The sequence below is a fragment of the Octopus bimaculoides genome, chromosome 24 (assembly GCF_046866305.1).
Source record: "Octopus bimaculoides isolate indiv1 chromosome 24, ASM4686630v1, whole genome shotgun sequence".
In the NCBI taxonomy this organism is placed as follows: Eukaryota; Metazoa; Mollusca; class Cephalopoda; order Octopoda; family Octopodidae; genus Octopus; species Octopus bimaculoides.
The window spans coordinates 27,420,973-27,447,695 of record NC_142951.1 but is presented as its reverse complement, the minus strand read 5'-3'; the positions used below and the strand labels follow the sequence as shown (position 1 = coordinate 27,447,695).

At 37.6% G+C, this 26,723-nt stretch overlaps 1 pseudogene; it reads right to left on the bottom strand.

Annotated features, from left to right (window-relative positions):
• Positions 1 to 19,371: 19,371 nt before the first annotated feature.
• LOC149131244 (U6 spliceosomal RNA) lies at positions 19,372 to 19,464 on the bottom strand (annotated as a pseudogene).
• Between the last annotated feature and the right edge of the window lie 7,259 nt (positions 19,465 to 26,723).

Here is a 26,723-nt window from a genome sequence, read left to right as displayed (position 1 = left end):
GATCAAGACGATCAATTCCACCTGTTGGCAACACTATCATATTAGCAACAGATTTGATCAAATCTGAAAGATCTTCAAGTAATTTTGTTTCGTCGACTGTGTTTGATTCAAACAGTTTATTCACTTCCTGAACATGTTTTAAACTTGGATGCAAAAATAAAAGGTAAAGTTCATTCCTAGAATCACAAAACATTTTATGTAACGTTTGTGCTGGAAAGCATTTTTCTTTTGTAGTTGTTCGTTTGGAAGTGAGTTTGCAATTCAAACCGTTGGCTTAAAATTCTATTTACTGCTGGTTCTATTGACAGCCACCTAGTTGTACAAGAATTCAAAATCTTCAAAGGCTCTTTGTCATTGATAGCAAGGTAAAAGTTGTTTGTAGGCACTTTGTCTTGTTGAAGAATGAGAGAACCATTTATAGGTTTCGGATACTAAAAATTCTAAATTTATGGGCAGGCATTCAGCACAAGTGTGGGATACTGCCAAATGTAAAGAATGACATACACATCTAAATGGAATTAATGATGGAACTTCTTTTAATTTCTGGAAAACACCATTGTTGACTCCTATCATTACTCTAGCTTTGTCGGTTCCTATAGCCAGTAAATTTTTTTTATATCTAATTTCTTTTCCGCTAATTCAGTTTTTAAGGCGTCTACAATGCCATCTGCATCACATGTCTCTAAAGATACCTTACTGAGATATGTATATACCACTTTTTTGTGAGTGTCACTGTAATATATGATAACGATTCCTAACAACTTCTTTATCGATATATCATTGGTTTCATCTAATAACAGGCTAAATTTTCTATCTCCTATATCAGAAATCAAATCTCCATCAAAATATGGAGCTACAACATTTCTCACAATATTTGCACATTTTGTACGATGCAATTTCACTTTGGACATAATAACACTATCAGACATAATTCTTACATAACTCTATTAAGTGATCACAGTTATTAAATGATGAGTGGCAACAAATAAACATTGCTAAATTTTCTTCAAGCATAGATGTCTTATCATTTTTGGTTTTAATAAAATTGGTAAGAGGAATCCTTTGCTGCGGAGTTGATGCCTTATGTTTCTTTGCTTCACAGTGGTTTACTAAAAGAGAATATTTTGCCAACATATTACATCTACAATATCTGCAATGTGCTTTAGATTGGTCACTAGGTACTTCACACAACCGCTTAGTAAATGCTGGCATCTTAAGCCATTCCTTTCGGAATTTTTGCTGGCACAACATTGTTTTTTCTTTGCTCATTATAATGTAATGAGAAGCAAGGAAATAAATTGAATGATTAATAAAAATATAAAAGACAATTATTAGACAATTATTATTATTATTATTATTATTATTATTATTATTATTATTATTATTATTGTTGCTGTTGTTATTGTTGTTATTATTGCTATTGTTGTTGTTGTTATTGTTGTTGTTATTATTATTATTATTATTGTTATTATTATTATTGTTATTGTTATTATTATTATTATTATTATTATTATTATTATTATTATTATTATTATTATTAAGGTAGCGAGCTGACAGAATCGTTAGCATGCCGGGCAAAAATGCTTACCGGCGTTTCGTTCGTATTCACGTTGTGAGCTCAAACTCCGCCGCCGAGGTCAAATTCCAATCACAAGCCATTGGTCGGCCCGAGGCTGCAGTAGAAAAAAAAAACACTTGCCCAAACTGCCACGAAGTGGGACTCAACCCGGATCCATGTGTGGTTGGGAAGCAATCTTCTTACCACACAGCCATTCCTGTGTCTGTTGTTGTTGATGTTGTTATTTTTTTGTCTGTCTGTCTGTCGTTGTAGTTGTTATTGTTGATGTTAACGTTTTTAGTCGGCTTTTTTTTTATTGTAGCGATGATGGTGGTGTTGTGACAATTGTTGTTGTTGTTGTTGTTGTTGTTATTTCTTGTGTGTTTCTTGAATCGATACTAGTGTTGTAGTTGCTTCTGTCGTTGTTTTGTCATGGCCGTTGTTTTGGTTATTGTTGTTCGTCCTTGTTTCTTTCACAGTCTTTTTAAATAAAGTATTTCCCACAAAGCGAGACGGAAATGAGTTTTCTTGCAAGACATGAAATAAAATTAGAAAGAAAAAAAAAACGAAAAACGAAAAACATGTCAAAAAAGAAGAAAATTTCTTTCTAAGCCACACTTTATTTCAATAGTGAATCAGAGAATAAGACAGAGCGATGGCGGGGGTGATGTTTAATATGGCGATTTAGCTTGATTCATTGGTTGATTGGTTTGTTGAACTGGCTAGCAGGGTGTTTATAAGCTTCTCGCTTTCATTAACGAGTTTACTTGTCTTCTAAGAACAGGTTTCATTGAATTCGGTTTGTTTGACTAAAACAGCCGACGCCTCTCACTCGCAAACCACAATGCCTACCATGTAGCTGATAATCTTGCCATGAATTTTCAATCCCTTCTACGTAATGCTTCTTCGCTCCTTGTATTTCTAATCATTCCCTTTCTTGGGGTGATGGGGTCATTCATTTGGTCCTTATCGATCCTTTCTTGCTGTTTGTTTCTTAATAATCATTTAATGTTTGTTATTTCTCAGCAATCTTTTCATGTCGGTCATTTCCTACCAATCTTTTTTCTTCTATATTCTTCGTTGGTAATTCTTACTTATTTGTCCTTCAGTTTGTTAGTAATATCATCTCTTGTCGGTTCTTTCTTAGTAGTTTTTTTTTTCTTATTAATCCTTTCTTGTTGGTCTTTTCTTGGTAATTCTTACTTGTTGGGGTTTTTTTCCTTAGCAACCTTTTCTTTTTTGAAAATTCCTTTTTATAAATAATCCATAACTTAAGAAGTGTTTTTCACAATAGAGGGGAAGACACAAACAGAAATGTTTCGTTTGTAACCCCTTACTATTCCCTAAATTACAAACACCTTAGATTTTGCAAAGTGAATTCTGCGGACATTATAAACGTCCTTTCCACTTCTGCTAACTCGCCACCTTATTGATAAATAAAATATCACCCACTGATATATAAATAACATTCAAAAACAGGAATGCTGTTAAACATATCATTTAAATATGCAATCATTAATATATTAGGTTATCTAACCGATTGAATAGCTCATACATTTTATTGCCAAAGGAAAATATTTTGAACTCAAACTTAGAAAATATTTAGCCATTTGAGAGTTCACATAGGGATTAAATGGAGAGCCAAATTAAACAATATTTCGGTTAGTTTTTGCGTATATTTTCTTCGTTCGTAGATTGTACCTCCTTGAATATAAAATTATTTTTCTCTAAAGTTCTATTATAGCAACTAGTTGCCCGGTCAAACTTGATTTTATGTGGAGATACGCTAGAAGTTGGTTTCTTTATAATTCTAACTAATTTCTTAAAGATGAAAGTGGGTGGGGTTGAATTTTTGTCGAGATACATAAATTATTAATTGGATTTAATACGGGGCTTATGAATATATACGTCTTAATCTAAGAGGGAGTCATAATTTCAAAATATACGTTCTATAGCCACTTGACGTTTTCTGCAAATAGTACTTCTCTGAAAGTTCTTTTACCATAAATCTTATCAAAATATTTAAGCAACTGTACCATTCCTTCAGGAATATGTTTCAAACATTTCATGCATTCTTTGACTTTATTTTCAGGCACAAATGCTAGACCATGTAACATTCCACAGAACCGTTTTCCTGCTTTGTCTTTCCTAGGTTTTAAATTTCGCCCGGTTCGTTCTTTCAGTAAAAATGATAAAAGCACCCTTGTATTATAAACATGTGGCCCAAGAACAGTCGGTGCTGCTTGCATTTATTACAAATTTTAAGTCGGGGGAAATATAAGTAGCTCTTCCTTTCTATATATTAGAAATGTGAGTATGTCATAATAAATTTGTAAATCTTTCCCAGGCAGGAATGCGTGCACACATGAAACACTTATTTCTCCCAAGGGCTCTCATATTACATACAGCTGCTAAAATATACTTGGGAACAGAAGTTTTTGTTCTTTTTCATCCATATAGTTTTCAACTCATGCAAAAACTTGAAATTTTTTCTCTGTTGCATAACTAATACTTACGTGCGTGGGTGTGGAGGCGCAATGGCCCAGTGGTTAGGGCAGCGGACTCGCGGTCATAGGATCGCGGTTTTGATTCCCAGACCGGGCGTTGTAAGTGTTTATTGAGCGAAAACACCTAAAAGTTCCAAGAGGCTGCTGTACTCTTTCACCACAACTTTCTCTCAGTCTTACTTCCTGTTTCTGTTGTGCCTGTAATTCAAAGGGTCAGCCTTGTCACATTGTGTCACGCTGAACATCCCCGAGAACTACGTTAAGGGTACACGTGTGTGTGGAGTGCTCAGCCACTTGCACGTTAATTTCACGAGCAGGCTGTTCCGTTGATCGGATCAACTGGAACCCTCGACGTCGTAAGCGACGGAGTGCCAACAACATGTGCGTGGATACTGTAATATAAACTTTTAGCGCTTAAGCATTTCCTTATTGTAACCCAGTGGTTCTCAACCATTTTTTTCCTATGGACCCCTTGACCCCTTCGATTCCCATTTCACTCTACTGGGCCCTCATACCCATTCAATGTTTAAAAAAAATCCAATTATATTTTTTTGATTAAATATTATTAGGAACTGTATAATAAGATTATTAAAACATTTTGTGTATTGAAGAAATATAGCCAGTTCATTGGACATACATTTTAACAGCAAAATCTTATATGGAACCCCCTAAGGCCATGTGGACCCCGGTTGAGAACCATTGTTCTAACCTGTAACTGTTAATATTGCCTGAGACTAAGGCAGCGAGCTGGCAGAATCGTTAGCACGCCGGGCGAAATGCTTAGCGGTATTTCGTCTGCCGTTACGTTCTGAGTTCAAATTCCGCCGAGGTCGACTTTGCCTTTCATCCTTTCGGGGTTGATAAATTAAGTACCAGTTACGCACTGGGGTCGATGTAATCGACTTAATCCGTTCGTCTGTTCTTGTTTGTTCCCTCTATGTTTAGCCCCTTGTGGGCAATAACGAAATAGGTATTTGGTCTGCTGTTACGTTCTGAGTTTAAATTCCGCCATGGTCGATTTTGCCTTTCATCCTTTCGAGGTCGATAAATTAAGTACCAGTTACACACTGGGGTCGATGTAATCGACTTAATCCCTTTGTCTGTCGTTGTTTGTCCCCTCTGTGTGATAATAAAGAAATAAATAACCCTTGTGGGTAATAAAGAAATAAGAATCGTTAGCACACCGGACAAAGTGCTTAGCATCACTTCGTCCGTCTTTACCTTCTGAATTCAAATCCGCCGAGGTTGACTTTGCCTTTCAGCCTTTCGTGATCGATAATCTAAATACCAGCTGAGAACTGGGGGGGGGGGCAATGTAATCGACTTACCCACCCCCCTCTCTCGAAATTGCTGATCTTGTACCAAAATTTGAAACCAATATGGTCTGAAAGAATTTAACTGTCGTCTCTGCGAATTTCCGTTTTAAGATTTGCAATAATGGACGCTTGCAAATTTCTGCACCGCTTAGACACCTCGTGTTGGCCTCGTTGTCAACATGGTCGTAAGTAACTAATTATTTCCCTGTATTTTCGTGTAATGTTTATTAATTAAGAATTTAATTGATATGTTACTAAATCATTAAGTTGCGTTTTTCTTTTTTTTTTTTGTGTTTATTGTTCGATGAACCTCCAGAGTTCGTTGTCTTTCTGAATCACTGGCATGTCTGATTGGAGTGTTTCACAGAACATGTCTTCTATCGTTCTATAACATCAATTGTTAGTCATTTCGAGAAAATTTGCGTCAAACCACTCAAGTTCCTTTATACGCGAAGGGCAATTACGAGTTTTTTATACCACGATCGTGTCAGTGGTGTGTGTGTGTGTGTGTGTGTGTGTGTGTGTAGTGCATGCCTGCGTGCGTTTTGTTTTCATAGAGTTTGCACTATTGTTCTCACAGGAATGTGTGTTGATATGCGTGAGTGCATGGGTGGGTTAGTATGCAAGTTATGTCTGCATATAATCTATAAGCAAATCTATGTCAATGTATAAGTATATATAAATATATATTTATGCATATATATATATATATATATATATATAAATATATATATATATATATATATATATATATATATATATAGAGAGAGAGAGAGAGAGAGAGAGAGAGAGAGAGACATATGTAAATAGATATATGTATGTATGTATGTATGTATAAGGTTGCGTTTATCTATGTAGGTGTGTGCGCGCGCGCGCCTGTGTTTGCGTTGTGTACTTAACTTTTTGGTATTTACAATATATATGGGTGTGTGAGAAAATAAATGAAAAGAGATCGAGAATGGGCGAGAGATACGCAGAGTGGCAATTACATACATAATACATACATGCACACACACGTACATACATACATACATACATACATGCATGCATACATACATACACACACACGTACATACATGCATGCATGCATACATACATACATACATACATGCATACACACACATGTACACATACACACATAGCTGCAAAAGTACATACATGCATACATACATACATAATACATGCATACATACAGGCATACATACATACATGCATGCACACACAGATATATATATGCGTGTGTATGATATATATGTGTGTATGTAAGTTCGTATGTATGCATCTATGTATGTATGTATTTATATATGTACATGCGCGCGTATATATATATATACATATATATATATATATATATAAAGTATGTACATATACGTATGTATATATGCATATATATATAGATAGATAGATAGATGCATACATGCATTCATGCATACATACATACATACATACATATATACATACATACATAATACGGAGAGAGAGAGAGAGAGAGAGAGAGAGAGAGAGAGAGAGAAATGGTGAGTAAAGAAAGATGGTCTCTGTACAAACAAGCAGAACTGAGAAAATAAAAAAGATTTAGTGTTTTCTTTTCTTTTTCTATTTCTTTTAAAATTTTTCTCGTTTTTTTCCGGTTCTTTTTTTTTCCTTTTTCTTTTTTTTTTCTTTTCTTTTCATTGTTGTAACTGCTTTTAGCTTTTCTTTTATCTGTAAACCTTTTAAAAGAGAAGGAAGATGCTGCGCTGGAAACGAATAAATTAAAAAGAAAGTATTATTGAAAAATGAGAAAAAGAAGAGGGGAGATAGGAGGAGGAGGAGGGGCAGTAGAGAGACAGAGAGACAGAGAAAGATCGAGAGAGTGAGAGAGAAAGAGAGATAAGAAGACAGACAGACAGACAGAAAGAAAGAGAGAAAGAGATAAAGAGAGCGAAAATGAGGAGGGGGATGGAAAAATATACATTAGCGACATCAGATATTTACGAAATGATGATGTTATTATATTTAGCAGTAAAATAATAATATTAAAAAGGCATAAAATAAAATGTAATAATAAATAAATAAATAATATATATATATATAGACATATTATGTATGTGTAATATATACAAATGTGTAATATGCAGTATGTATAAATAAATCTAATTATATATACATACATACATATATTTACACACACCCACACTCACAGTGTGTGTATTTTTCACACATATAAAGAATACGTATTGTTAGTATATATGTGTGTATTTATTGGTGTGTAGCATATATATATATATGTGTGTGTGTAAGCTTATTATCATTCGCTTATTTTTATATCATCTGTCAGCGAGCTAGCAGTTTCTTTTTATAGCAGCAGTAAGGCATGTCAGTTAAAAGCAGCAGCAGCAACGGCGGAGGAGGGGGAGAAGGAGGAGGAGGAAGCGGTGGTGGTGGTGGTGGTGGTGTGTACGGCGGCGCCAGTCAACTCAGTAAAGCAGAAGCCATCAGGAAGGAACGGCAAACTTTGAAACTGCTTGATGAAGAAGAAACCAAAATGGCCGACGATTTCTTATTTGAAATTTCGTTGAAACTGACGTTCACGTGTCTAATGATTTATCTCTTCCTCCGTGTGTGTGTGTGTGTGTGTGTGTGTGTGTGTGTGTGTGTGTGCACTTGTTCATATGGTTGTCTAGCTTGTGGAGGAAGTTTCGAATGGCGATGGGGAAACTTTACTAGAATGTCTTTGGCTTTCCCCAGCTAATATGAATCGCATTGTTGACCGACGTCTTCGAAATCGCTTTGTGCAGTTCATGTCTTTGTCGTCTTATGGAACACAAGAGAGTATATTCGATCGCATGAGAATAGACAAACAAACACTTTGAACGCGTATAAAATAGGAGAACACGAATTCGCACATGGGAATATAAGCATGTGTGTGTGTGTGTGTGTGTGTGTGTGTGTGTGTGTGTGTGTGTGTGTGTGTGTGTGTGTGTGTGTGTGTGTGTGCTTATTTGCGTTGAAACTAAGCATAACCCGTTAGCTTTCAGATTAATCTGACGAATGTATTTCGCTTTTATTTGCATTGCTTTGAATTAATCACGCATTAATCTCTTAGCTTCAAGATTTCGATGACGCGGTTACTCTACTAGTTTTACTCTTTTACACGTTTCAGTCATTTGACTGCGGCCATCCTGGGGGCAGAACCTTCAGTCGAAGAAATTGACCCCGGGACTTATTCTTTGTAAGCCTAATACTTATTCTATCCGGGTTTTTTTTTCCGAACCGCTTACTGTATTTAGTTGCGCCCATTAATATTCTGTGTTCAAATTCAGTCGAGATCAGCTTTGCCTTTCATCATTCTGAGGTCGATAAAATAAACTACTAGTCAAATAAATACAGGAGTTGATTTAATCCATACATATAACTTTGACATGGGCGATTCTTTCTTGTCTTGGGATTCACGGTCAAACGGCTGGGTGGAATTGCGCGAGAAATTACACAGATGTGTAGAATGATCCGGTGATGATGCTTGGCGTTGTATTTTTTCATAGCTCCCATGGTTACCGAGATAATCTACTATAATAATACTCTTGTGTTTATGAATGAGAAAGGAAGGGGTGATAGATGAATAAGGAAGGAAGGGGTGAGCGTTTCAACTTTGTGTAAATATATGTGTGTATGTAAAAGGGAGATATGCGATTGTGTATATGTGTGTGTGTGCGTGTACGTGCGCAATGGAAGTGGGATTCTTCATCTTTGCTCACTTAGAATTTGGGTTAATTTTTTGATTTGGTTGAATCTTGGTTGTTTTTTCTTTTTTTTTTGGTCAGTTATTTTTAGCGTTTTGACAGAAAAATTCATTCTAAAATTGTTTTTTTAACGTAAGCGTGCCCAAACAAGTCGAATGCTTACACAGAACAGGTTTTACAGCCACATCATCCAAACCGACCGGATGAAACCGGGCTTAGCTGCTAGTAATCCTATAAAGAAAAGCAGCGAGTTGGCAGAATCGTTAGCGCGCCGGACAAAATTCTTAACGGCATTTCGTCCGTCTTTACGTTCTGCGTTCAAATTACGTGGAGGTTGGGTTTTTGCCTTTCATCCTCTCAAAGTCGATAAGATAAATGCCAGTTAAGCACTGGAACGATTTTGTTAGCTCACCGCCTTTAAATTACTGAATAATAACAACAATATACGACAGAGAATTGTTTCAATGGATTAAAAAAAATTTTCTTTACACACACACACACACACACACACACACACACACACAGTATTTTTGTTTTATTGCCAACAAGGGGCTAAACATAGAGGGGACAAACAAGAGATTAAGTCGATTACATCGACCTCAGTGCGTAACTGGTACTTAATTTATCGACCCCGAAAGGATGAAAGGCTAAGTCGACCTCGGCGGAATTTGAACTCAGAACGTAACGGCAGACGAAATACCTATTTCTTTACTACCCACAAGGGGCTATACACAGAGGGGACAAACAAAGACAGACAAACGGATTAAGTCGATTATATCGACCCCAGTGTGTAACTGGTACTTATTTAATCGACCCCGAAAGGATGAAAGGCAAAGTCGACCTCGCAGACGAAATACCACTAAGCATTTCGCCCGGCGTGCTAACGTTTCTGCCAGCTCGCCGCCAATATACACACATATACAGTATATAACGTACATGCGGATCATGATGGTAAGATTCTTTTTATAATATCAATAGGTTGTCAGTTATAACAACTATATTATTATTCTCTATCATGTATCGCTGCGTCCGTATTGAAATGACACTCGTATAAGGCTTCTGTTTCTATGGGAAAACTCTCCAGTATCAAAAAAGAATTGTTGACTTTACTAATGCTGATTCGATGAAATATCCATTCAGACAATGAGTCACATAACAACCTGGCAGCATAACGAGGGCGTTAAACAACAGACTGCTCAGACCAGCCCAAGAAAATATACTTATGTATTTATAAATCATGATATGATGTATTTTTATTATTCTGGAATATTCTATTGTAAACAGTAAATTAGAGTAATGCTTTACAAGTGTTTAAGTAAGTTGTGTATGGGTTTCAAATATGGGCACAAAGTCAGCAATTTCGGGTGAGGAGGTTAAGACGATTACATCAACCCCCCAATGTGTAACTGGTACTTATTTTATCGACCTGGAAAGGACGAAAGGCAAAGTGGACCTTGGCAGCGTTTGAACTCAGAACGTAAAGTCGGAAGAAATGTCGCTAAGCATTTTGTCCGGCGCGGTAACGATCGATTCTGCCAGTAAATTGAGTACAGAAAGAAAAAAAAAATCCGAGCTCTCCCGCCTGTTTTCTCCCTTGCAAGGGTAAGACGCTTGGGAAAGACATTTATGGTGAACTAAGCAAGAACTGGCAAATAACGTACTGCTATGGATGCCAAAGGATGGCCGTACTCGAGCAGGTCGTCCGAACACAACGTATGAGGATCAAATCGCAAAGGATGTTGGGTGCCTCCTCGAAGACCTCCTCAGCTCAAAAAAAATTTTAAGAATCACGAAGATTTTTAATGTTCTGCTCGTATCACATTTGTTTCATTTGATTTCATTGAATTAATTTTTGTGTTTGACTGTTACAGATAGTGTAATAATGGCTTTTAGGTGCTACATCCAATCAGCCATCTGCTTTTGTTATGTGTGTGGACAAATGTGTTCTTTCGCAGAGTACCAAGTATTATCACGTGTATGAAAATTACTACGATTGGAGACCCGGACAAGACATGGGTTTCTCGCGTAATAAGAGGTAGTTGCAGATTTATATTAGGAGGGAAGCCTGGCGAGAATCTAGCGAGACCCGACAAACCTTCTACACCAGGGGGTTTTCAAACTGTGGTCCGCGAACCACAGGGGGTCCGTGGACAGCAAATACTTTTTATGGGCAATTTGATTTTATATATGGTTTTTAATCGAAATCTTTTAATTGACAATAAACCTATTTGTTAAATACTGTTAAATAAATAAATGTAAAAATATATGTTATTTTAAGCAAATATTTATGTATAAATTTCATAAGCGTTTATAAGGGGGTCCCTAAGGTAAAGCTTGAAATATAAAGGGGTTCGCAAGTCAAAAAGTTTGAAAACCCCTGATCTACACGACTGCTATTTCTGTATGATGGACTAATAAAGCATAGGAATAAACTTTTCTATCCAAACATCTCATCTTCAATTGCAACAATACCAATAACGAACAACTGCTGATTCCAGCTGGTCCAACTTTCAGATCGTGATGAAAATTGGGAAGAAGAGAAAGCAGTTTGCTCATGTGAAGGGCTCTACTTCCTAAACAAGAATTTGATGATATCGTAGGAGACTTCACTCTCTACAAATCTGGAGCAAAGCTGCTATCGTCCACGTCGAAAGAACGGAATCTACTGGATGTAAAGGTCCAATTCGGAAGTAGCGAACACGGTGTGAAGCTTTTGTCCATTTCCATTCTTTGACTGAATCACTGTGCTACTGTACGGATGAAAGAGACCTATTCAAAACGATTGGTTTCAGATACCAGTCTGATTAATGACGTCTGTTGATTGACAACTATACGAGAAGTCTGGGAAGTCTGAAAGCACCGCTGCTTCCGAACCGCAACCAATATTCATCTATTCCTGTTGATTCTTCCGTACACTTGAAAGAAGACTGCATAATGTATAAAAGTTTTGCTTGCAAAGATCAAATATGACCACAACATGTAGGATGTATGAGGAGATATTAAGATGTTGGAGTTCTTTCTCCGATTGTTGGATGGATTTAATAAGGGTCTCGCTTTTTGTAGCTGCAAGACAGCGGAGATTGAGCAAAACATGAGAAACAAGAATGGCCAACAAGTTCAGCTCTGCAGCCAAGCACTCAAAATATAAACCAGAAAACCCGTGCATTCGTAGACAAAATCTTTCTTCCTCCATCCCTACTTAAAACTTGGCTTGATAAAGATATTATTTACAGTTTTAGACTGCAACAGACGAGAAATGCTTCCAAAATTGTCCAACGCAAAAGTTGTTGCTGGTGTGCTTGTTTGTACTCGAAGGAACACAGGTGAACCAGATGCAACAAAAACTCTGGACATGAAACCGAGAGTGAGGAGGAAAAGAGTTTTTGGAATGCATTCAAGAACGTTGTCAATGAGTTTCTGGGTAACAATATAGCAGAGAATTACAAAACTCTTTTCGAAGAACTGCATCAAAGTTACAGAATTATAGGATATAAAATGTCGCTTAAGTTTCATTATTTGCATTATCATTTGTAGTTCTTCCAACCGAATCTTGGTGCTGTGTCAGAAGAACATGGTGAACGATTCCATCAGGACGGAGAAGCGATATTAAGGAAAGTGGAATGAAAGCATTGATGGGCGATTACGCTTGTAACATGGTTGCAGACAATGACAGTCCATTGTTAATTTCTGAGACTGTTGATATTTTTGATCCACTCTATTGCCGCAAACAATTCTACCTCCACAAGTATTGTACTTCCATGGTTACTATATCTCGAAAGTTATTACGATTTTGTTGCATTATTCATGATTGCTCGCTATTTTATACAGTTTCTATAATGCAGTTAAAATTACAATGAATTGTATTAAAATAAATATTGTGATTCTATGGTTATTTTGTACATATTTGTTGCTTCAAACTTTAATGTAATTTTCATATTCAGAATGATGGGAAGACAAAATAAATAAATGAGTGAATGAATGAAACGGGTCTGTCATAAAGATCTGGTCACGTGTGTAGCAACAACAGCAACAGCGACAATGACAACAACAACAACGACGACGACGTTGGTAATAATCCTCTCTACTAGAGACCCAAGGTCTGAAATTTGTGGGGAGGGGACTTGTCGATTACATTCAACCCCAGTGTTTCACTGGTACTTAATTTATCGACCCCGAAAGGATGAAAGGCAAAGTCGACCATGGCGGAATTTGAACTCAGAACGTAGCGGCAGACGAAATACCTATTTCGTTATTGCCCACAAGGGGCTAAACATAGAGGGAACAGACAAGAAGAGACGAACGGATTAAGTCGATTACATCGACCCCAGTGCGTAACTGGTACTTAATTTATCAACCCCGAAAGGATGAAAGGCAAAGTCGACCATGGCGGAATTTGAACTCAGAACGAAGCGACAGACGAAATACCTATTTCGTTATTGCCCACAAGGGGCTAAACATAGAGGGAACAGACAAGAACAGACGAACGGATTAAGTCGATTACATCGACGCCAGTGCGTAACTGGTACTTAATTTATCAACCCCGAAAGGATGAAAGGCAAAGTCGACCATGGCGGAATTTGAACTCAGAACGTAGCGACAGACGAAATGCCGCTAAGCATTTCGCCCGGCGTGCTAACGTTTCTGCCAGCTCGCCGCCATAATGACGTTGGTAATGATAATCTTTTACAAACCACAGGACTGTGAAACAGGGCATCACAAAGACAAAGACACGATTTGAACTGTGGGTATCCTACACTATCCCTTATCCGCTGACCAAACAAATACCCAATCTATATGCGATCTGCATGAACCACTGTGGTTTTTCCATGTCCGTACTGGCAAAATCCGGGAAATCCAGGAGCTTGCGCTCTGCTAACGTAGCTCCCAAGGTCACTGAGGCACACCAGCAACTGCGCCACCTCAACAAAGTGGTATTTAAGCCTGGTCTTAAAATAAGCTACTGTGGCTGTTTGGACGCTGTCTTAAAATAAGCCATCATGAAATTCTAACACGCGTAGTTCGAACCAACAAAGGAGGAGACACATAGTTACTGGGACCTGTCAGAAATAACAGTCAAATCTCCATCAATGCTCACGAGTCAGCCATTTTATTTAGATGAAGGAGCGGGGATTTGATTGGATAATGTACTTTTTTTTTGATGCACCTTGTTTGAAGAAAACAAAGCAAAAAGGAACAAAAGAAAAATGGACGGAACGGTCGCGACGGATGTGTTGTCTGATCAAGCCGAAGAGGAGCTAAATAACAAAAACAAAAACAACAACAATGCTGGGTTGTAGACTGAATCTGTCATCCGGTTTAACAACAACCCCTGGCCCCTTTCTTGAGAGGACCAATGTCTCAGTCTTCGCAAACACTAATTCTCATCCCTGCCTTGCAGCACTCGGCAGCGAACGTATTTAGTGCCCGCTGGAGATCACCTTGTGATGAGCCGAGTAGCACCATGGCGTATACTAATGGCCAGGATAACAGTCGAAGTCAGGAAGTATACAACTTTTACCTTGGTGTTAGAATTTATTAATCGCATTGATCATTAGTAGCTGGTTCACGCTTCCACATGCTGGCGGTGTTTTGTTGATAAGAAGTTTTTATTTCAATTTTACTGTTTATTGTGTATATTATAAATGTTCATTGATCGTTTGGTATAAAGCATTTTTCAGTTCTATTTTACGAGATTTTTTTGATAATGAGATCATCTATTGCATAATTAGTATGTATTTGATTTATATAATGTACATTATGTGTGATTTGTGTGCTTTTAATAGGTGTAATATTTGATGTATTTATTGCTTTGCGTACGGTATTGTAAGTGCATGGAAAGGTGACGAGAGAGAGACAAACTTGATGGCCGATATAACACACAAACACACACACTTAGATATACATATATATACATACGCATTTTTCTATTCTGTTTTACGCGATTTTTAATAATCAATTCTATTCTATAGCTACTATGAAATTTACTCTCTCTATATATTTAAATGTATGTATGTATTTGTATAGATCATTATGAATATGTATGTGTATGTATGTATGTATATATATATGTATGTGTGTGTGTGTGTGTTTGTATGCTTGTATGTATGTATCTATGTATGCATGCATATAAACAGACTTCAATAAGCAGACAATATCAGCTCTTAACTCTACGCATTTTCTTAATAATAAATGTTTGACGATGAGCGTTAAAACATGAAGATATTGTATTGAAGACATCTATAGATCCTGCAGTGTGAATAACTAAAAAAACAAAACAAAATGAAGTAGATTGACAAGTTTATTTTTCGAACCTGTGGAAGACACACGAGATGTCGAAATATCGTTCACTTGATAACAATGGCACTCTTCTTTTTTTTTTTTTTTGCTTCTATACTTTCTGGAGGAGTAACCTCAATCCTATAAATATCATTATTATTATTATTATTATTATTATCTTCATCATCATTGTTACTACTACTACTACTACTGCTGCTGCTGCTACTGCAGCTATTGTTATCACTATCACTATTATTATTACTATTATTATTACTACTATTATAACTATTAGTTATCACTATTAATATTATTGTCATCATCATCACCATCATCATTATCACCACCACCATCATCATCCTCATCCTCATCATCATCACCATCGTCATCATCATCAATATTATACTACAAAAAGAGTAAATGTTTCCGCCATTGTTATTATATTATAAACAACTGAATATACTTCTACATACAGACATGCTGACTAATCATGCAATACGATATTCAATATACACATATATACATATATAATCATATATATATTATGTATATGTGTGCGTGTATACATATATATATATATATATATATATATATATATATATATATATATATATATTTCTATGTATGTGTTTATGTGTGTGGATGGATGTGTGTGCCTAAATAAATAAACATGCCCATAAAGAGTGTTTATACAATTAACAGAGCAGTAGAAATGTATGTATGTATATGCATGTATCCTTATGTATGTATGCGTATGTATTAGTATATTTGTGTTGGATTGTTCCCGCATATGCATGTATGTGTGTGTGTGTGCGTGTGTGTGCGTGCGCGTTTGTGTGTGTGTATTGATATATGTATGTGAATAAATTGTACCGTAAACACATGTACCTATACGTTATACATGCGTATGTATGTTAAAATATGTTTATATAAATATATACATACACATATATATACATGTACAGTGTATATATATATATATGTTGTGTATAATATATACGTATTTATGTATATATATGTATGTATATATATATATATATATATATATATATATATATATATGTGTGTATGTATGTATTTATATATATGTATGTATGTATTTATATATATATGTATGTATGTATTTATATATATATGTATGTATGTATTCATATATATATGTATGTATGTATTTATATATATATGTATGTATGTATTTATATATGTATGTATTTATACATGTATATATATGTGTGTGCGTGTATGTGTGTATGTATATATATATATATATATATGTGTGTGTATGTGTGTGTGCATGTATGTATGTATGTATGCATGTATGTTTGTGTGTGTGTATGTGTGTGCGTGTGTGTGTGTCTGTGTAGTACACTAAGTGGCATTTATAATTCAAAGCGATCTTGAGAAACTCGAAGTGATGACTGTGAAATTTTAGACTTCAAATACTGTCTGTTTGTCTCCTTCTGTCTGTCTGTCCGTCTCTCCTTTTGTTTCTGTTTCTTTCTCTCTCCCTCACATACGATACATGCGTAATTTCCGAATGAAAATCAATATACAGTAATCAGAGAAAACCTATTAAGCAGACGACACCAGCAACAACAACAACAAGAGTACAGTAACAACAATAACATCAACAGCGGCGACAACAACAAGAAAAAAAAATAACATCCTTTAACATCAACAACAGCAGTAGCAATGACAAAAGATAACATCTTAACGGCAACAACAATAACAATAACAACAAGTATGACAGCGATATAACAACAACGACGAAGAAAGCAACTACTGTAACAGGGCAACAATAACTAGCAATACAATTGCAATAATAAACATAATAAATAAACAATTGCTACGATGACGAAAGAAAATGATGAATTACCATAATGTGAATAATGTTTCATATTATCTCGGCACAATAGATTTATCTGGTCTGTAGGTAGGGTGGAATATTTTGGAGGTTGCGGCATTTCATAAATGGTAATCCAGCCGTGTCCAAGCAGTCTATTTGGATATCCATGGCAATCTTTCGGTATCAGTACATGACGTCAGTCATGAGGGAGTGTGTGTGTGTGCGTGTCTGTGTGTGTGTGTGCGTGCGTGCCAGTGTGTGTGTGCCAGTGCGTGTGTGTGTGTGCCAGTGTGTGTGTGTGTGTGCCAGTGTGTGTGCCAGTGTGTGTGTGCCAGTGTGTGTGTGTGTGTGTGTGTGTGTGTGTGTAAGTGTGTATTTGACTGTTCCCCTCTGTCAAGCAAATGAAAGGCAGTCTCACACACACACACGCACACACATACATACACACAATCACACACACACGCGCTCACACACACACTCATGACATACCAGCCCTGTGATAAAAGACGTCCCGTCCATAAACATCCTGTTGGTATACACAAGAGGACATTGTTTAATGATTGATCCACGAACGAATGGAAAAAGAGTGTCTACGTGGTCACCCAGCCTGCAAAGACCAGCAACCAAATCTTCCTCAAAATCATGTTCTACTTTCTTAAAAAGAAGAGAGAGAGAGAGAGTGAGTGAGTGAGAGAGTGAATGAAAGAGAGAGAGTGAAAGATAGAGAGATGTCGTTGGGAAGCAAGCTTCTTACCACACAGCCACGTATACGAAATGTGAAGAAGACGCTGCGGGTGAAAATAATGAACGGAATCTTTGCTATTTATTCCCACGTCTAGTCTCATTGGGCAGACCTAGAATCAAAAAACAACTGAAGCCGATGACAAAGGAATAAACGATTTATGTCATGGAATTCATTAGCTTACAACTGTTTCTGCTATTATATGCAGAGGACTCATAGTCAAAGTGTCTGAGTAACATCTTATAGCTTCATCGGAACTTCGAATATGAAGTGCAATCTATTTGGGAAAAGGATTGCTTTTATAAATGTTTAATATTCGCAGATTTTGGTCGTCAAGATCGAGAGAGAAACATGCGAGAGAAAAATTACTCGAGCGAAACTCGACAAGCCGTCGTCGACATGTTCAGACACTTAAAGCTTCATTTCCACGAACAGAAAGTATATTTCTTGCAGCTTTCATTGCTCAAATGCGCTTTTTTTAAATATATATATATTTCAAGCAGCATGCTGTGCCTATTATAGATCTGATCCATCTGAGCTCATTTTAAAAGGGTAAAATCAATATAAATTTAACGACTACGTTATAAAGTAGTCTACAAAGAAAAACAAAAGAAAAAAGACATTAGAAAGTAAAAATTGATGTTTATTTTACCATAAACACTGGAAAAATACCCTCAAAATGAGGATGCTAAAAACAGGATTTTATTTCCAACTTAATATATTCACATTGATTTCAAATTTTTGGCACAAGGCCAGTAATTTCATGGAGGAGAATAGGTAGATTAGATCGACTCCGGTGATCAACTGGTGCTTATTTTATCGACCCCGAAAGGATGAAAGGTAAAGTCGACCGCCGTGGAATTTGAACTCAGAACGTTAAGACGGACGAAATGCTGCTAAGCATCCTACCCCGCGTGCTAACGATTCTGCCAGCTCACCACCTTAACCTGATATGTTTACATTGTTATATCAGTGCATGTGTGTGTGTGTGTGTGTGTGTGTGTGTGTGTGTGTGTGTGTGTGTTTTACTTGTTTCAGTCGTGTGACGGCGGCCATGCTAGAGCACTACATTGAAGCGTTTTAGTCGAACAAATCGACCCCGGGACATTTTTTTAAAGCCTATCGGTCCCTTTAGTCGAACTGCTACGTTACGGTACGTAAACACACCGACACCGGTTGTCAAGCGGTGGTGGTGGTGGTGGGGTACAAAGAGAGACACAAAGACACGCATTATACACGACGGGCTTCTTTCAGTTTCCGGTTGCCAATATCCACTCACAAGTCTTTGGTTAACACCGGGCTACAGTAGAAGACACTTGCCCATGGTGCCACGCAGTGGGGCTGAACACGCGACCAAGTAGTTGGGAAGCAAGTTTCTTACCACACAGCCACGCCTGCGCCTATTTTAAAAATATGGAATACTTCACGAATTTGCGCAGGGGCCATGCTAATCTTCTCTGTATCGCCCTAATTTTAGTATATGTACTGCCGAAGGAATATAAAGGTATATATATATATATATATATATATATATATAGCTATAAGAAAATGGAGGGGAATATGTAGTACTCATCAACTTGTAGACACTGTACTGTGTTAATTAACCTGTTTATTTTTCAACCCAAAGGACAATAAAGACAATATACAAACACATATCCCTTAGTGGGTTGGATTCACAACCCCTAACTCTCTTGGATTTTATATATATATATGTATATAAGCAATATATGAGTATATGCATATATATGTACATGTGTGTACATGCCTTCATCTACATGTACATGTAGATACATATCTGGGTACATGACGTTGCAAAAAAACATAGACAAAATGATAAACAAGGTACAAAAAACAAGCAGGCCACATAGAGAACATATCCTTCATCAGCTGGCGTTTCGAAGAGTTAGGGATATATAGATATGTATATATATATATATATATATATATATATATATATATATATATATATGTATGTATGTATGTATGTATGTATGTATCTATTTATCTATATGTTTATACATACACACACACAAACACACACACACACACACACACACACACACACATATCAGTATATCTGTGTTAATGTTTACCCAGTGATAAATTGATATGTCGGGTGTGTGTCCCCCTCAAGCAAAAATCGCCACTCAGCCATTCGATACATGGAGATTGATAAACTATAAATTAACTAACTCGATGAATTTGACGCAGCTTTAAGTTTATTGACTTGCATCTGTATATATTCTAAAAGAAGAATGAATGCATTTTCCTTTTTTTTTTTTGTTTTTTTGTTTTTTTTCTGGTTTCGTTTTTAAATATTGTAAATGGAATGTGCGTTTCGATTTTTCTTTTGTCTTCTCTTTGCGCATAACTTTACAGCAGCTGGGTGCATTCTCAGCTTGCCTTCTGACTAGCATCACGCTCTCTCAATCGCCCTCCTTCACTCGCCTCTCTCTCTCTCTCTCTCTCTCTCTCTCTCTCTCTCTCTCTCCCTCTCTCCCTCTCTCTCTCTCTCTTTCTCTCTAATGCACACACATATATATAGACACGCTCACTCTCTGTCGTTTCTCTCTCAATTCGTTTCTCTCTCTGCATCTTTTATATCATCTGCTTTCCATCTTTAAAATTTCTAAATATAGCCTCGACTTCTTTAATTGAGAATTCTTTTGTTAGCGTTTCAGCTTCATGTTCCCCCATCTTGTTCATCAACTCCTCATATGCACCTTGCTGTTCTATATTCTAAAGGTCGCCTTCGTTGAGGTTCACACCAAACGGAGCTGAGTCATACAATACTCTGACGTTACAGAAGCTATTTTAAACACTCCCAGATGAAACCAAGTTAAGTAGGGGATTCTTTTTATGGCCCCTATAATTTCAACAAAATCCACCAAAATCATTTCTGCAGTGAAGTCTATTGGTTTCAAATTTTGGCACAAGGCCAGCAATTTCGGGTGAGTGGGTAAGTCGATTACATCGACCCCAGTGTTCAACTGGTACATATTTTATCGACCCCGAAAGGATGAAAGGCAAAGTCGACCTTGGTGGAATTTGAACTCGAAACGTATATCTAGTGTCTGCAAGGTTATAAAACGATTCTTGAAATAAAAGACTATCACGTTGAATGCCCCGGTTCTCGTCCGATCACCGAAGTTGAGCAACGTCGAGCCTAGTGAGTACTTAGATGAGTGACCGCTTGGGAGAGCTAGGTGCTGTAAGCGTCTCACACTTTTTTTTTTTAATAGGCGCAGGAATGGCTGTGTGGTTAGAAGCTTGCTTCCCAACCACATGGTTCCGGGTTCAGTCCCACTGCGTGACACCTTCGGCATGTGTCCTCTACTTTCGCCTTGGGATGACCAAAGCCTTGTGAGTGGATTTGGTAGACGGAAACTGAAAAAAGCCCGTCGTATTAAAAGAAAAAAGTAAACGGCGGTGCCCCAGCATGGCCACAGCTTTGAGCTGAAACTGATAAAACACAAAACATAATCTTCAAATAAAGATCTTGAAATCCAAGCTTTATTTCCAAAATAACAAAAAAAAAAAAAAAAAGAAGGAAAAAATAGATTTACAATAAACTCGTAGAAAATGCTTGCGCAGCTCTTTATAAGACTGGGTTGTCTGAGATATATATATATATATATATATATATATATATATATATATATATATATATGTATATATATAAATATATATATATATATATATATATATATATATATATATATATATGTATATATATATATATATATATATATATATATATATATATATATAAGCTACCGTGGTATTTCTGCTCAGTAAAACTATTAGACAACCATTAGCAACTTTGAAGCTAGGCTTCTCTTCTCCTCCTCCTCCTCCTCCTTCTTCTTCTTCTTCTTCTTCTTCTTCTTCTTCTTCTTCTTCTTCTTCTTCTTCTCCTAGTCAGCGACTAACGCCAAACTCACGGTAATTGCGATATTTGGAAGTATCTCAAAGCTCCCCCCCCCCCCAAATAAGCACAATTTCGAAACCTTAGCTTCTCCAATCAAAACGGTTCGTAAAAGCATAGCGGTAGTTCTCGAACTTTACACTAACACAGACTTCTCTTATTTCAATGAATTCTCAACACCCCCCCACCCCCACCCCTCACCTTCGCCCACTCCATTCTGTACTGTTATCGTGAACCTTCCAGGTGTCTGCAGACATCAGATTTGGAACCGCTAGTTTATACATTAGCATCAAATCACGCAAAACACAAAGTGTGCGTATATGCGCGCGCGTGCTAAATTTTCTACTGAGAACATATTTTCTTCGTGGTTAGATGATTCGGCATCTATTTCTAGCATTTAGGAATCCACATTTGCTGGTCATTCCTCTTATTTTTGTATGTAATATATATATATATATATATATATATCGAAATAGCAGTGATATCCGGTCGACAGCTGATGAAGGGCTTATACCATTGAGTCCGTTTGTGTTTTTGGGTGCCATTTTGCTTTTCCTGTACACTTTTACTTCGCTCCTTTGTACAGACCTTATTTCCAAACACTCATACTCATAGACACACACACACACACACACACACACACACACACACACATATATATATATATATATATATATACGCATACACAAAATGGAAAGAGAGACAGAGAAGAACAAAGAATGAGAGAAATATAACGGAAAGAAAGGGAGAATGAGAGCGATGGGAGAGAGGGGGGGAGGGAGGGAGAGAGAGAGAGAGAGAGAGAGAGAGAGAGAGAGAGAGAGAGAGAGAGAGAGAGAGATGGACGAGAGGAAGAACATGTGTAAATGTTTATGTATTAAAACAGTGGAATCTGAGGAAACTTAGTGATGTTTTGTGTCGGCAACCAGTCATACAAAGAGTTCAAACGGTGGACCGATTGATGTAGCAGTAGTAGTAGTAGTAGTAGTAGTAGTATGAAAAGATGAGAACAAATGATCAAAACAAGCAAATTGTTGCCGGTGTTGTTGTTGTTGTTGTTGTTGTTGTTATTGTTGTTGTGCCGTTACGTTTGCAATTGCACCTCCTTTCTCCCCCCCCACCCACCCGCTCCCACTGGCTGCGTATGTTGATTAATTCTTTTGTCATGTTGTTTCATGCTTTTCGTGGTGGTGGTGGTGGCGGTGGTGACGGTGGTGGTGGTTGTGGTGGTGATGGTGGTTGTGCTGGTGGTGGTGGTGGTTGTGGTGATGGTGGTTGTACTGGTGGTGGTGGCGGTGGTGATTGTCATGGCGTTGATGGTGACGATGGTGGTTGTGGTGGTGGTGGGGCTGATGGTTTTTGACAGTTGCAGTTTTGTTATATAAGTTCTCGCTAAAGGTGGAGATTACTGCCGTAAAACCGAGCTGTTTATTTTTTTCTTTCATGCTTTCTTAATCTCTCTTTCTCTTTTCTCTCTATTTCATTCTTACCACTTCTTTCATTATGCACTTTTCTTTCGTTCTTTATTTTACTTTGTGTTACCCCCACCTCTCCTTCATTCTCTGTCCCTCTCTTTCATTCCCTGCTCCTCTCTTTCATTCTCTGTCCTTCTCTTTCATTCCCTGTCCCTCTCTTTCATTCTCTGTCCCTCTCTTTCATTCCCTGTCCCTCTCTTTCATTCTCTGTCCCTCTCTTTCATTCCCTGTCCCTCTCTTTCATTCTCTGTCCCTCTCTTTCATTTTCTCCCATTCTTCTAATTTATCTCATACTTTCATTCCCTTTCACATTTTCCCTACCATCCTCCATCTCATTACTTTTCTCTTTTTCTCCCTATTTTACTCTTACCACTTCTCCTGCTCCGTATCTTTCTTTCTCCCTCTTTATTACATTCTCACTCCCCTTCACACAACCACTAACTCTCTCTCTCTTCTCCCTTTCACTCTTTATTGTTCTTTTTATTTTAAGTTCACAGCTATCGTCTGCTTTCAATCAATTCCTCTCGTTACCATTACGTGGTGTGGCAACGACACTATCAATCTGTTACGACCAAACAAATTGATAAAGGAACCGTTCATCTCTTCTGAAAGCATTTCAGTGCAAAAAAAGTCGCATGCCTCTGTGTGTGTGTGTGTGTGTGTGTGTGTGTGTGTGTGTGTGTGTGTGTGTGTGTGTGTGTGTGCGTATATATATATATCGTTGCCATTATGTTAAACTGTTGTATGCCCAAATTTGGTCAAATTCTTTTTTTTTTTTTTTTTTTCAATATTTACTTTTGCTTGAAATAGAAGATTCTTTTGGTCAAACTATCGTATCTCTAGCTGCTTCAGATGCCAAGTTATCAAAAATTGTCAAAGTGTAGTACAACGGTTTTGCTATGGAATGGTGAAACTATATTTTCGTTTTCTGAAAAAAGCAACGTTTTGGACTTACGACACTTTTACATACAAGCAACGATATATATATATATATATATATATATATATATATATATATATATACTCTTTTACTCTTTTACTTGTTTCAGTCATTTGACTGCGGCCATGCTGGAGCACCACCTTTAGTCGAGCAAATCGACCCCAGGACTTATTCTTTGGAAGCCTAGTATTTATTCAATCGGTCTCTTTTGCCGAACCGCTAAGTTATGGGGACGTAAACACACCACCATCGGTTGTCAAGCGATGGTGGGGGGGACAAACACAGACACACAAACACATATACATATATATATATATATATATATACATATATACGACGGGCTTCTTTCAGTTTCCGTCTACCAAATCCACTCACAAGGCTTTGGTTGGCCCGGGGCTATAGTAGAAGACACTTGCCTAAGGTGCCACGCAGTGGGACTGAACCCGGGACCATGTGGTTGGTAAGCAAGCTACTTACCACACAGCCACTCCTGCGCCTATATATATATATATATATATATATATATATATATATATATATATATATATATGTATGTATATATTGTTGTTGGCACTCCGTCGCTTACGACGTCGAGGGTTCCAGTTGATCCGATCAACGGAACAGCCTGCTCGTGAAATTAACGTGCAAGTGGCTGAGCATTCCACAGACACGTGTACCCTTAACGCAGTTCTCGGGGATATTCAGCGTGACACAGAGTGTGACAAGGCTGGCCCCTTTGAATTACAGGCACAACAGAAACAGGAAGTAAGAGTGAGAGAAAGTTGTGGTGAAAGAGTACAGCAGGGTTCGCCACCATCCCCTGCCGGAGCCTCGTGGAGTTTTTAGGTGTTTTCGCTCAATAAACACTCACAACGGATTCGGATTTGTCGTGGATAGAGACAGATAGGCTGCTTGTGTCTCTGGAATTGGTCAAGTGATGTAAACACTTCTGGTAGGACCTCGACAAGGTTCGAAAATTGATTAAAGTTGTTCATTTTTTCCCCATCTATGGAGAAACACGTACCTTTGTCACGCTTATATGTCTTCTACCTAGATTTATATGTAGATGCATGTATGTGCACATATACGAACTATGTTTTGTTGTGGCTATTGCAGTATTGCAGTGTTGAGTGGGGGTGGAGAGAAGGGTGAAGGTGAAGTTGGAAGTGTAGAGTGATGGAGATGCGTGACGGCTGCGTGGAAATGAAGCTGGTAGAAATATTGAGAGGGGAAACGAAACAAGGCAAAAATACTCATAACCCTATCCACACACCCCTACCCTATCCACCCCCCGCTTAATCCTTATCTTTTCCCCTTATTTCCCTGCCTTCGGTCTCCAAGAAGCACTCAAGACAAGCAGCCCATGTTTTAAGGGAAACAAGATGAAATAATCTTAAAATGGAACACAGATGGTGTCATTGCTGCCAAAGAACTCTAACTAGAGAAGTGGGGGTGGGGGGTGGAGGAACATAGAATGAGAAGGGGGAAACAGAAGCAGAGAGAGAGAGAGAGAGAGAGAGAAAGAGAAAGAGATAGAGAGAATGAGTGAAAGAGAGGGAGAGAGTGCGAAGGTGGCGGAGGAGAGATTAAATTGTTGGCTGTAAGTGCCAAATGTTTCGAGGGGTTTCTAAGAACCTCTTTGTCTCCAGGTTTTCGCTCTCTCTCTCTCTCTCTCTCTCTCTCTCTCTCTCTCTCTCCTCGCCTTCAATTCTCGTACTTCTGTTTCAACAAAAGGAACGAATTATAAAAGGAGAAAAAATAAAAAGAAGCAGAGAAAGAGAGAGAGAGAGAGAGAGAGAGAGAGAGAGAGAGAGAGGAGGAAAAGGGAAAGGACATTGATGGTTGAAAGTGCCAAGTGATTCGAAGCATTTCTGCAAGCCTTTCTACCGCTCTCTCTCTCTATATATATATATATACCACCACCACCACCACCACCACCAGCCCTTCTTTCACTCTTGGTCTTGTGTTTCCATCTCTCGAACTTCTGCCATTTCCACAACAGAAAAAAGAAAAAGTATGAAAGATGAAAAAACAGAAAACAGAAAAGACTAAGATGAAAAAAAAAACAACACACACACACACGCAGAAATATATGTATGCATGTATGTCTGTACGTATGTATGTATGTATGTATGTATGTATGTATGTGTGTATGGATACGCAACTACAAGAACAAAAGATGAGAAAATAGTGCGTGGGGGGGGGTGCAGAAGAAAATGAACTGCTCACTGATAAGAGGAATTCGTTGTGAAACTGTCTGAGTGTGAAGACTGACTTAAAATGATCTTCTGGCTGAGAAAGACCGTGGACATGTTGTTGGTGATGGTCGTGTCGCTGCTGGTGGTGGTGGTGGTGGTGGTGTGGGTTGTTGTACGCGAGGAGGAATGAGATAATGAGAAGAATGAAAAGAATGAGA